The following is a 12,318-nucleotide window of genomic DNA, read 5'->3' on the forward strand; positions in this document are numbered from 1 at the left end:
GACAAGAAATTGTTGAATAAAGCCATTATTTTAGTTTTCTTTGCACAGAAAACGTATTCTTGTAGCTTCATACAATTATGGTTAATCCACTGATGGATCCTTACTACCTTTCTGGGCCTTGAACGTGGTAGTTCCATTCCTGTCTAAGGAGGGTCAGAAAGCTCTTGGATTGCATCAAAAATATCTTATTTTTTTCCGAAGATGTGAGTAATTAATGACAATTTTAATTTTTGGGGTAAACTAACACTTTAATTTCATGTAACTTAAATTTTAGACTATGGGGTAGAGTCTGGAGCAACTTTACCACTCATACGCTGCATGAGAACAACTAAATACAGGAATGTGAGGAAAAATTCCAGCACTACTTGTGATAAGGAGATATTTATTATAAATAACAGTACCAATGCGTTTCGGCCTAAGAGCCTTCCTCAGGGTATTATACACACATTCAATCCTATTCAATCCTTTCAAACTTAAATTTTAGACACGATATGGTGATATTTTAATGTAATTTTGTCCACCAAGGAGAACCATTCCAAACAAAGCCAAAGCAGGGTCAACTATTGCATAATGTACAACTCCAAAACATAAGCCAGATGTTTCTGTAAAAGCCTTCAAGTGATGATAGTATAATTAAAATTCAGTATCATTTAATAATTGTCATGTCATTCCAAACATGGAAGTGTGACTTTTTATTTAAGGTCCACACAATGAAAGTCAATAGACCTTGGTCGTGGTATAGCGCCATATATACATTTTAACAGAAAAGAAAACAAGGCTGTAAGAGATAGAAATACAGTGTGTTCAGTGTACTATGCTGTTTAACAACATACCAATTATTCAGCTGCAACTCACAAAAACTCCATAAAACAGTTTTAAAAGTTGTGAGTTGTGACAATTCATTGTGTGCCATTGTAAGGATTATAAGTCTATTCTTACGGCTTTGATTTCATTCGCGTTAAAATCAATATGGCATCTAACCTGATTAAGGTTTATAGGGTCCAATGTTGTTTGGACCCCAATGTTCTTCAAAAAAAAAAAAAAAAAAAACCTTTGCATTCTACAGAAAAAAGAAACTAAGGCCGTGTTCACACTTGGCGTCTTTTTTGAATAGAAAAAGTTGACAAGAGCATTTTTTTAATGAAAAACAAAGCTGGCAGCGTCTGTTACAAATAGCAGCCGAGAGCGTCTTTTGTTGCCATAGCAACAGCTGCAACAGTAGCCTAGCCTGTGTACTGCAGAAATGTCAAGAAAGAGTAAAAAGTTGGCTCTTGCGTTGGCTTTTGAAGTTAACGGGAAAGAAAATGTCGATTCACAACGACGTTTGTGGGGGCACGACATTATTCGGGGAAGGAACTAGTACAATCAGTCTATCTACCGGCACCTTCTCCATTTTTCTTCTTGTTGTTATGAAAATGACAGATCTCGCTACTCGCTTGTCATTGGTCAGCTGTCAAAAAGGCGCTTGACGTAAGGCGTTTTTTTCAGAAAAGTTGAATTTTTTTCAACTCGAAAAAACGCTCTGAGCTGCAGAAAAAGACGCCGGCGGTGCCGTTTTAAAAAGCGCTCAGGACTTTTTTGAAAACACGGTTTACTCCATAGGATTATAATGTAAAACAGACGCCGGCAGCTTCGAAAAAGACGCCAAGTGTGAACACGGCCTAATACAGGTTTGTTATGACATGATTCACTTTTGAGTGTTAAGATCTGCAAAGTTCTAACTGAAATCACCATGGTTACCAAACAGACAAGATTCCAGATCAAGGATGTTTCTGTACTATGACTTCCAAATGAAAGATATTTTCATTAACATGTTAATGATAGCTGAAAATCTAAAGATTCAAAAATCTCAGCAATGCAATGCACTCAGGCTGCCACGAACACAATGCTTAGTAATTAAAACAAAGATATGATCTTATTAGGTCACCAGGAGTGAACAACACCAGACCTTCCAATTCAAAGCGAATTACAATCACAGCAGAGAGAGCTGTTCAATTCTGTAGCGAATACGGTGAGAACTCACCCGTGACATCAATCTCATTCATGTTACATACCAAAACAGTCCAGGAGATGCTGTGAACATAGCAACAATCACAACAACACAAACAAAACACAGGGGCAATAAGTGCAAGCTATCAACCCTCACAAGCCCAATCTAATTGAAGCTCACAGAAACACCTCTTGGCTGCTTTGCCTCAGCCCCAGTAACCTGCCATAATGCATTCGGCCATTTAAATTAACTCACAACATTTCCCCCCACTTTTTTTTTTTAGGTGAGAGGGGGTGGAAAAGCTGTGGCTGCTCAGATGAGCAATGTATCATTATCCAGAGTCCTGCATCCCCTCCTAACTGCAGCACCGCAGGCTAGGCAGCCTTGCGTGAGCTCCATCTACTGAGCCAGGCAATCTGGCCAGCAGACATGCATGTATTCATAATGGCTGTAGCCTTTCATGTAGGAGAGAAAGAGAGAGAGGGATGAAAGCTCTTTTGGAGGACACTAATGCTCATCATTACTAAATGCTACTCACATAACAGCTTATCCCACCCACAGAATGTGACTAGTAAATACATATTACTACAGCGGTTCAATTGGATTTAAAGCAAAGAGGCTGAGTGGTAATTACTGTAAAGATGGTTAAATGCAAGATACTTGTAATGTTGCTTGATTATTTTTGCCTCTTCTGTGTCATTTCAAACAGAAGAAGGAGTGGATAAATGCAGACGGATCTACAATAATAATAAAAAAGTTTTTGGTTGAGCTTAATTCAGTTGTGGAAAACTCTCTCATATCAGTTTTCATAATATTTATAATACATATAACATACCCCCGGTTTCACAGACAAGGCTTAAGCCTAGTCCCAGACTAAAGTGCAAGTCTGAGCTGTTTTAACTGAAAGAAACTTGCACTGACTGATCTTAAAATATATCAGTGCCTTTGTTTTGTCTTAAGATGCACACCAGTGCATGTTAATAAAAATTACTTAAACTTCCTAATTGAACAATGTTCAATTAGGAAATTTAAGTAATTTTTATTAACATGCCTTAGAAAAAAACATTACTGGTGTGCATCTTAAGACAAAACAAAGGCACTGATATATTTTAAGATAATTTCTTATTAAATATCTTGTTTTCCAGTACTGACATTTTTAAGTCAAGATGCATTTACTTGAGAAGCAAAATGACTGAAAAAGTAATCAAAATTAAGTGAGTTTATGCTTAAAAAAATAATAAATATATATCAGCCAATGCAGTAGAAATACATGTACTTCAAAGAGGAAAAAAAAAAAAATTCTTACTCTATATTTTTCCTTGCAATAACTCAAATTTGATAAAACATTCTTTCAGAAAACAAGATTTATTATCTTTGGGCATTTTATCAAGTAAATCAAGTATCTTATTTTAGGAATGATTAGATATTTGCACTGGAAAAAAGTTAAAACACTATTTTGCAGTGTGCTGTGTTGGGGAAAGTTACTTTTAAAAGTAATGCAATTACAATATTGCTCCCTAAAAAAGTAACTAATTACGTTACTTAGCTACTTTTTATGGAAAGTAATGCGTTACATTACTTTTGAGTTACTTTTGAAATATGTGCAGAGCTTGATTGTTTTTAATACAAGACGTTCTATTTATAGCAAATATAAAAGCCCTTTCACACCAAAAAGTGTAATAAATAAACCTCAGGCTGAAGGAAAAGTAAATTCACGTCTGTATAGTAGAATGCAGGAGAAGAAGGTTCAACACTTTTCAGCAATAAAAAAACTAAACAATGAAGCACAATTGTTAGTTTATCAAGTCATTTTTGCTTATTAGTATGGTTGGACTGGATCATCAAATGTCAGCATTGGACATTTGATGACATTGGTTAATAAAATAGGATTAGAATAATTTGTGCTGTTTAACATATTTAATAATTGCAGGTTTGCATCATATTCTGAGTTTGCATTTCACTGTTTTAATTCATTTTGATGAATACTAAATCAGTTTTTTTGCGAGTGGGATGAATTAATGCACATTCACATTTAGCATTGGACTACAGTAACAGCATGTTCACACAGCGCACTGTCAGTCAATAAATGGGAAAAAAGTATCTTGTAAATTAAAAAGTAATGCGTTACTTTACTAGGTACTTGAAAAAAGTAATATTATTACGTAACTTGCATTACTTGTAATGCGTTACCCCCAACACTGGCAGTGTGTGTGTGTATAGCAAAAAACAAACCAAATTTCTGTCACAATAAATCAAATGGAATCCCAGCATAAAACAGTAAACCACAAATTTCTACCATTTCTCATCTTGCTAAAAAATACATTAAATAATTGAAATGTTTACTACCCCTTCCAGTCCCATGCAAAAAACATGCGGGGAAATGGAAATTCCTTGTCCAGTTTCTGCAAAACTATGTTAAATGTCAACAAGAATGGATCAGGGATGCGCAATATGTTGGTACCCTATAACAATACTAATAATTTAATAACACAGTTAAATGTAGCAAATCTCAGAACAAATTAATATTTTCATACTTATATTTTACAATCTTAATGGACATCATTAATTATGACTTTTGGGTTACATTAGCTCCTCGTAAGTAAATCAAGCAAGCTACAAAAATCATTTAGTTTAAGTGTAACTGCTCTTACATTCACCTCACAGTATCAGGCTTATATTTTCCTCTTTTGTCTTTCTCATCCCCGTCTTCGTGCCAGAGAGTAAAAACTGAACGGGATTACGACAGGAAGCTGTTCGGTGGGATTTAGAGGCTTTTCATCCTCAGAGGAACTGAGAGTTTTAATTCAGTCCAGACCCATATTAGGCCGCTGGTCAGCTGAATATAGATGCTGAAATAGGTGTTCTCTAGCTAAGGGGGGAAAGAGAGGGGCGGCTCATTTTGAATGATGCCTTTGCCGTCTGAGTAATGAACAGGTCAGAAAGGTCAACCCATTACAACTGCAGCTACTTAATTATTAATTACACACTTCTATAAAGCAAAGGACAACTTCACTATGTTGTGTGTGTGTGTGTGTGAGTGAGAGAGAGACGTGGAACCTCAAACACACATGCAGTGGGTACAAATGTCTAAAAAATCTGGGATAGCCTAATAGGATTTGGAACATTTAAAATGACATTATGACATACAGTGAGATATTTAAATTATATGCTATTTATAGGCCACTAATTACATATGCAAATTAGCAACACTGATCATTTGACTCTTTGTACAGAAGATTAGATGTATTTGCTTTCACCGAAACACAAGATGCTCTTAGGGTTTGACAAAATGTGACATTCTGAAATGTGTTAATTAAACTATTTAAAGCTCAAATTGTTATTCTGAGAAATATTTACACACACACACACACATATATATATATATATATATATACACACACACACAGTTTATAAAATATACAATATATTTAATAATAAATAAAAAATGGCAAAATATAAGTATTTTCACTAGTGGTCTAATGGACTTTCAGACCCCAATGTAAATGCATGCAAAAGTGTCCACAAAGTTTTCTGGTTTGTTTTTCTCTCTCTCACACACATGCATGCACAGAAAATAACAGCAGATGCAAATAGTTTAGAGTGTAGAAATGTTCCATGTTCAACAAGAGCTACATGAGATGAGATGGATTTAACTTAATAATTACACGTGGTGACAGAAAACCACACTTGGCTCACACAGTTACTGTATGCAATTAAAATATTATTCATTACCTTTTAAATACAACACTGGTGCCGAAATCCCATTAAATGTGGGATAATTGAGTGTGTTTAATTATCAGCTGTGGCATGAAGTTAGTTTAGGAGAAAGTCAGTGTGAGAGAGAGAGTGAGAGAGAGCAATGCGAGTGAATGGTGACCTAGTTAATATCAGAAACATAGTGTTTTAAAAATGACCTTGCTCTTGAAGCTGGGCTCAGAATAACTCTTCTCTTAGACACCCAGGGCATATGAGAGTAATAATGTTCAAATGCTGTATCTTTTTCCTCTCACCTAGCAAAATTATGTGTATTCCAAAAATATTACCATTTTAGGGCAGGCCACGGACCGTCTTTTCTGTAAGTGATGCACTGCATGAAATGTCTTTTTGTCTTGTAACTGAGAATGATTTGTTATGGAGATGACTTATGATCCGTAAACTATGCTTTAAGCCAGTGATTCTCAACTGGGGGGGGGGGGGGGTTCACAATCCAAGAAAGTGGGCCGCAGGTCTGTTCTGACAGGGATAGCAATGAAAAAACAATGTTAAATGCAAATAATTAAACATATTGTTAACTTCTTATCTTTTATTGTAAAACTACAGTATTCAGCACAAATTCATGTTCCCATATCGTTTGTTGTAAAGCTACAATATTTTGGCACAAATTTAGTTCCTTACTGATTGATTGATTGTCAAACTTTACAGTATTTTGGCACAAATTCATATTCCTGTATATTTTGTTGTCAACCTCTGCACAAATTCATATTCCTTCATCTTTTGTTGTCAAATTATGCAGTATTCTTTGCACAAATTCATGCTCCTATATCCTTGACTGTCAAACTCTACAATATTTTGGCACAAATTCGTGTTCCTTTATCTTTTGCAGTCAAAACTACGGTATTTTGGCACAAATTTGAATTCCTTTTGTTGTCAAACTTCAGTATTTGGGACATATTCATGTTCCTATATCCTTGATTGTCAAACAATATTCTTACAAAAATTCATGTTCCTTTATATTTTGTTGTCAAACTTCAGTTTTTGGCACAAATTCATGTTCCTTTATCTTTTGTTGTCAAACTACAGTATTTTGGCACAAACTCATGCCATGTGGAAGAAGCCAACCAAATCCAGCAGATGCCAATATGGACAGGTTGCATGACATCCTTGAAAAACATGAACAAAATATACAATTACACAATATTAAAATAAATATGACTTGGATTACATTATCGGATTACATTAAGCACTTGCAAACTGTTTGGTCTATACTGGTCCTAAAGCAAAACCAGTTGAGAACCACCGTTGCTTTAAATGTCCAATTCACAAAACAAGCTGTTTAATATTTATGTTGAAAAGCCACAAATTAAAGCGTCTACCTGTTTGTCTGCACGTTTTATCTTGTCTGAAACGGACTCGTCATAATAACCCTCTGGTAACATGCTGCATACTGCCCCCCGAGCTCCTCTTCTCCTTAGGCCGGCTGTGCGGTTCTGCCTGGCCTGCCCGGTTCAAGCTCAGAGCAGGATGGCTGGGGGCAGTTGAGTCTGGTGTTACTGAGCGAGATGGAGTCGCTCTGCTTGCAACTCCACCGTGCTTCATTAGGAAACAAAATATAAGCTTTCCACTCCATTACCAATGACTTTAGGAGTGAAAGCACATAAGACGGCGACTCACCTCATCAGCAATGCATTGCAATAAACGTGCAGGCTTGAACAGGCTACAGAGACCGAGAGAGAGAGAGGAGGGAGAGTGGGGGCAGAAAACAGCATTAGCCTACATATGATGTCTTTACAGTGGAACAGCGAGGAAAAATCATTAATGCAATAAAATGTGCCCAGATTAATCAAACGCATCAAACTCTTATGAAAATATCACAGGGGTAGAAATGTTCTATTACGTCTAATGGTGTCTAATCTAATACAGGCAGTTAAGGGCTTGGGTATTTCTTCATTGTGAAATGCAATTTGGGAAGTTTAAAGGGAGCCAGTGAAGCGTGGGTCTCACACTGCCGACAGGAACATGGGGCATGATGATATATATATATATTTTTCTCTCTCTCTCTCTCTCTCTCTCCCCTTTCCTTCAAACTCGTAAAAGCTCACTATTAAAGATCCCTGGATGGAGTGCATTTGAAAAGCTGAAAAAAAAAAAAAACAGAGACAAAGATGAGAGGCAATATGTAATTAGCATGTCATAATCAAAACGACTCATTCGGACACATTATGATCACAGGGAGGAAATTATTGCATCGCTAGTGGCAATCTGTGGGCATGTGTTAACACCATTTCCATAATGAAAATACACAAATGTTAATAGCCCGCGCCTTGATTTGGAGGGGGAATACGGAAAAGAACGTTAATTTCACACTGCACTTTCACTAGCCCTTAGGTTGTTGGAGAATTGCAGGGTTGAAGAAACACATATATAGGCTCAACCCGTTCGCAAATGTTGTTTTTCCGATTTCTCTCATTCGACGACGTTCTTCTCAGGCTGGAAAAAAAACCCAGCATCGCTCCCATGCCACTCTTTTCCAGAGAGGCCCCACACAAAAATTCTCATTTTCAATTAAAATCTCATTTAATTTGAAGTTGACATCAAACCATAAATGGGAATTAGCATATCTGGGTGCATGCCAAAGTGTATGTTGTGTATTTTTTACTTTAAAAATTGATTTCAGCTTCATCCATTTAGTTCAGAATGGCAATGATTGATGAGAAAGCAGCTTTCTTTCTCAACACAAACAAAAAGTAACAAGTCCTGGCAAGTTCTTTTCTCCTTAAGGATTATACAACTCTTTTTAAATTCACAACAAACAATCATTTGCACGTCCAATGATCATACTCAAATGGAGTATTAAGGCAACATGAGACAGACAGAAGAAAGAGTGCAAACGCAATAACACAACGACATGTTTCCTTAGGGTTTAAAGACAGAAAAAAATGAGAAGACTATATCCAATTTGTTTTTGCCCATAGAACAGATATGGTTAAATAGATATGGTTTGTGCATGCTGAATTACCCTCTCCTCTGCCCTTTACTTTAGGCTTTACACATTACTTTTCAGAACATTTTAGCAACAACAACAATAATACAATTGTAAATTATAAAAAGGAAAAAATCATTATTTCCACAAAGAACTACACATCAGAAGACAGATCTAGTGTCTGGTGACATTTCTGTAAAATTGTAAATAAAACAAAAAATACCAAAATACATTTTACAAGAAGATTTCCTATTAAAATATCCTTTGTATGTAAAAAAAAAAAAAAAAAAAAAAAAAAACTGAAACCCTCTACAGATTGTTGTCCTGCGATTCACAACCAAACTGACATTCAAACCTTTGACTACCGTAGAATTAAAATTTGCCATTAAGAACACAGAAAGCAACTTTCAAACGAGCTATAAAGGTGGGAATTCAGAAACTTGTTGTATCTTGAGTCGATCAATCAAAGGACAGGCCTGAGACACCCCCCCCCCCCCCTTGTGGATTTCTTCAATGCCCTATTTCCTGGATGGGACGTAGTAAATTACTTCTTCATTTTACAGGGCCTCTTTGACAAAGCCACAATGCATTTATTGATTCATTCTCTAAATCAAATAAGGCTTTTTTCCCCCTCTGTGTTAATACCTTGAGACCCCCTACCTGACACAATATCCATTCTGCTGCTGGAAAATGAAGTATCAGTCGATGTGGATAATGAATTCATCCTGCATTGCTAAAATAACTCTAATTGCCAACCACATGCCGGAGCAATTGGAAAATAATATTAATGCGCATTTGCTAGGTGTATTATCCATTTGTCCAAGTCAATAAGAACTGTCATTAAAAGCGGCAATAAAACTCACATTTCGCCTGCTTATTTATCTCACAGAATTCAAACTTGCATTTAGCACATTCTGCAGACTGATTACTTATCACATTACAATGCTTTTTCATGTTAAAATTCAAATGGGATGTTTCTGGAATGAATGGTACAGTTTAATTTGCATATTTATTATCTTTATGGGTAAGGTTCCAGAGTAGAGTTTGAAAGTAATCATAAAAGCGCATATTTCCTCTTCATCGCATCATTTCTCATCAGCCATATTGGCCCATTTCAACACTTTGGTTCTAATAAATGATTTTTTGCATTATTTTTTGTGTGCCGCATGTAAAAAGTTATAAATATGTCAAGTTTACCAACTCTACAATGTGTGTCAGGCCAAAGTTGAAAAAACATCACATTCTCTTGGTTCCCTTTGAAATGATCCAAAAGCAGCCGTCCAAAATGGACAAAATCAACCTCAAGGCCCATGAAAGCACAGCTCTAATTGACAGACCTTGGAGTTTCTGAAAAAAAGGGTGACTACCTGTGATCAACAGCTGCTTTTGAGCCCCTAATTCACTTCAGAAGAGAATAAGCGGAGGGTGGAGGGAGGACGTTGGGTGCTGAGCAAGGGCATTTGGCTTTGGTCTCCATGGAGATAAGAGTAAAGGAGAAAGTAAGATGAGAGAGGGAGAGAGGAAAGCCCTCTGTGTCTCTCTTCACTCTGCCCCATTGTTATCAAAATGACAGTCCTGTGGGTGAAATGAAATCCAGGCGAGTTAGCTCCGTCAGGACAGAGGTTAGCACTCTGTTCATCTGTGTGGGAATTATGGGCCAGCCAGGCGCCCGCGGCACATGGGTTTAGCTGTGACCTCAGACATGGCCTCTCTCAGCAGCGGACAAATTTTTATCACGCCCACTTTCAAAGAACCCTACCCAAAACCCCAGCCTCTGGCACACAGTTAAATGCCAAGACACTCACACACACACACACACACACACACACACACACACACACACCAGTATCGACAACTGCTGTCTAGTAGTTCTTAATAGTAGTAGTGTCTAGTAGTACTGAATGTAATTGTAACCACAAAATTAACTGTTCTTTCACGACGAAATATTCCCATCAACAAATATGTGTTAAAATGAAAATTTTGGTAACAGAGGTCTTTACAAAATAAATGAACTCAGAATAGATGATAATATGGAAGTGTCCCTGAGAGAAAGTACACTGCATTTGCACGGTAAAAAGGTCTTGCTAAAACGATTCACACATTTTAATTAAGACAAGCAGTCTTTATATGCTGAATATAACTTAGCAGAGGCTTCATTACTAAGTGTAACTATTAAATGAAAAAATGAGGGGCCCTCTATAGTGATAAACATAAGGATATAAAATAATGATTTAATTTGATATTATTAACAAATATAGAGAATTATATAGTGGTTGCCTGAGACAACAATTAATTAAAACAATTTTACAAAATATCTGACTGCAGAAATGCGACTGACCAATAAGAATAAACCACCCCATAGAGTCATCTGATAGGAAGAACAGGATAGTTGTCACATGGGGATGTTGATACAAGAACTATCTCACACAAATACATTTAATTTAAAATTAATTACGATTTTATCCAGCAAAGGAGCATTACATTGATACTTTCAGACATTTAAATTGTTACAAAATATTTATTTTTAAAATAAATGCTGTTCGATTGAACTTTCTATAAAGAATCCTGAAAAATATGACAGTTTCCACAAAAATATTAAGCAGCACAACTGTTTTTAACATCTATAATTAGAAAAGTTATTTGAGAATGAAATCAAAATATTAGAATGATTTGATTTCTAAAACATTATGTGACCCTGAGGACCGGAGTAATGGCTGATATACATTTAGCTTGCCATTACAGGATTCATGAATAAATTACATATTTTAATGTATATATAAAATAGAAAACAGTTATTTTAAATTGTTATAATATTTCACGAGATTACAGATTTGACTGTATTTTTGATCAAATAAATGCAGCCTTGGTGAGCATGAGAGACTTGTAGTGCTCTGTAAAGCACTGTAGTGTTTGTACAGTCACATACATACATACATACATACATACATACATACATACATACAATATATATAATTTTAGCGCTCCAGCTACAGACAAGAGCTAAACTTCCTGTTCTCAACTCATCCAGATGATTTACATACAACATATGCAAAGGTGTCACTCTTTCTAAACACATCTTCTTATTTGTACATCATATGCAACATCAAAACAATATTGGTATATGCAGATAGCATAAGCATAACGCTCTCAAAGTTGTATCATACTATGACAAAAAAATGAGGGAGAAGAGGAAAAGCAAAGAGAGAGAGAGCGAAAGAAACAATCAATCAGAAGGCAATTCACTGGCGGCTGCATATGCATCAGATCATGTCTCATGTCTTCAAGGATTTTCAGAGCGAATCGTAAAACAAAACTCCATTACCTCCTGCCAGAGCATGCAAATGAATCACACCATGGGGTGAGAGGGAATTAAAGAGCCTTCTCTAATCAATGACAAGCCAGGATGAAACCCTCCCATCCATTCCTCTACTCTCCAGTAACAAAGAAAAGCTTCCCACATCTTCCCTATGTATCCATCCCTCTGCCACAGGGCACACAAACACACTCTTAGCCTCAGAGCCTGCACGATGCTAGTGTCAAATGCCAAACGGAGTGGACACCCCAAACAGGGACAACATAGCTCAACATAGCCTCTCTCCTGACCCCTGACCCCCTCTGAAACACGCGC

The sequence above is a fragment of the Barbus barbus genome (assembly GCF_936440315.1).
Source record: "Barbus barbus genome assembly, chromosome: 23".
Lineage (NCBI taxonomy): Eukaryota > Metazoa > Chordata > Actinopteri > Cypriniformes > Cyprinidae > Barbus > Barbus barbus.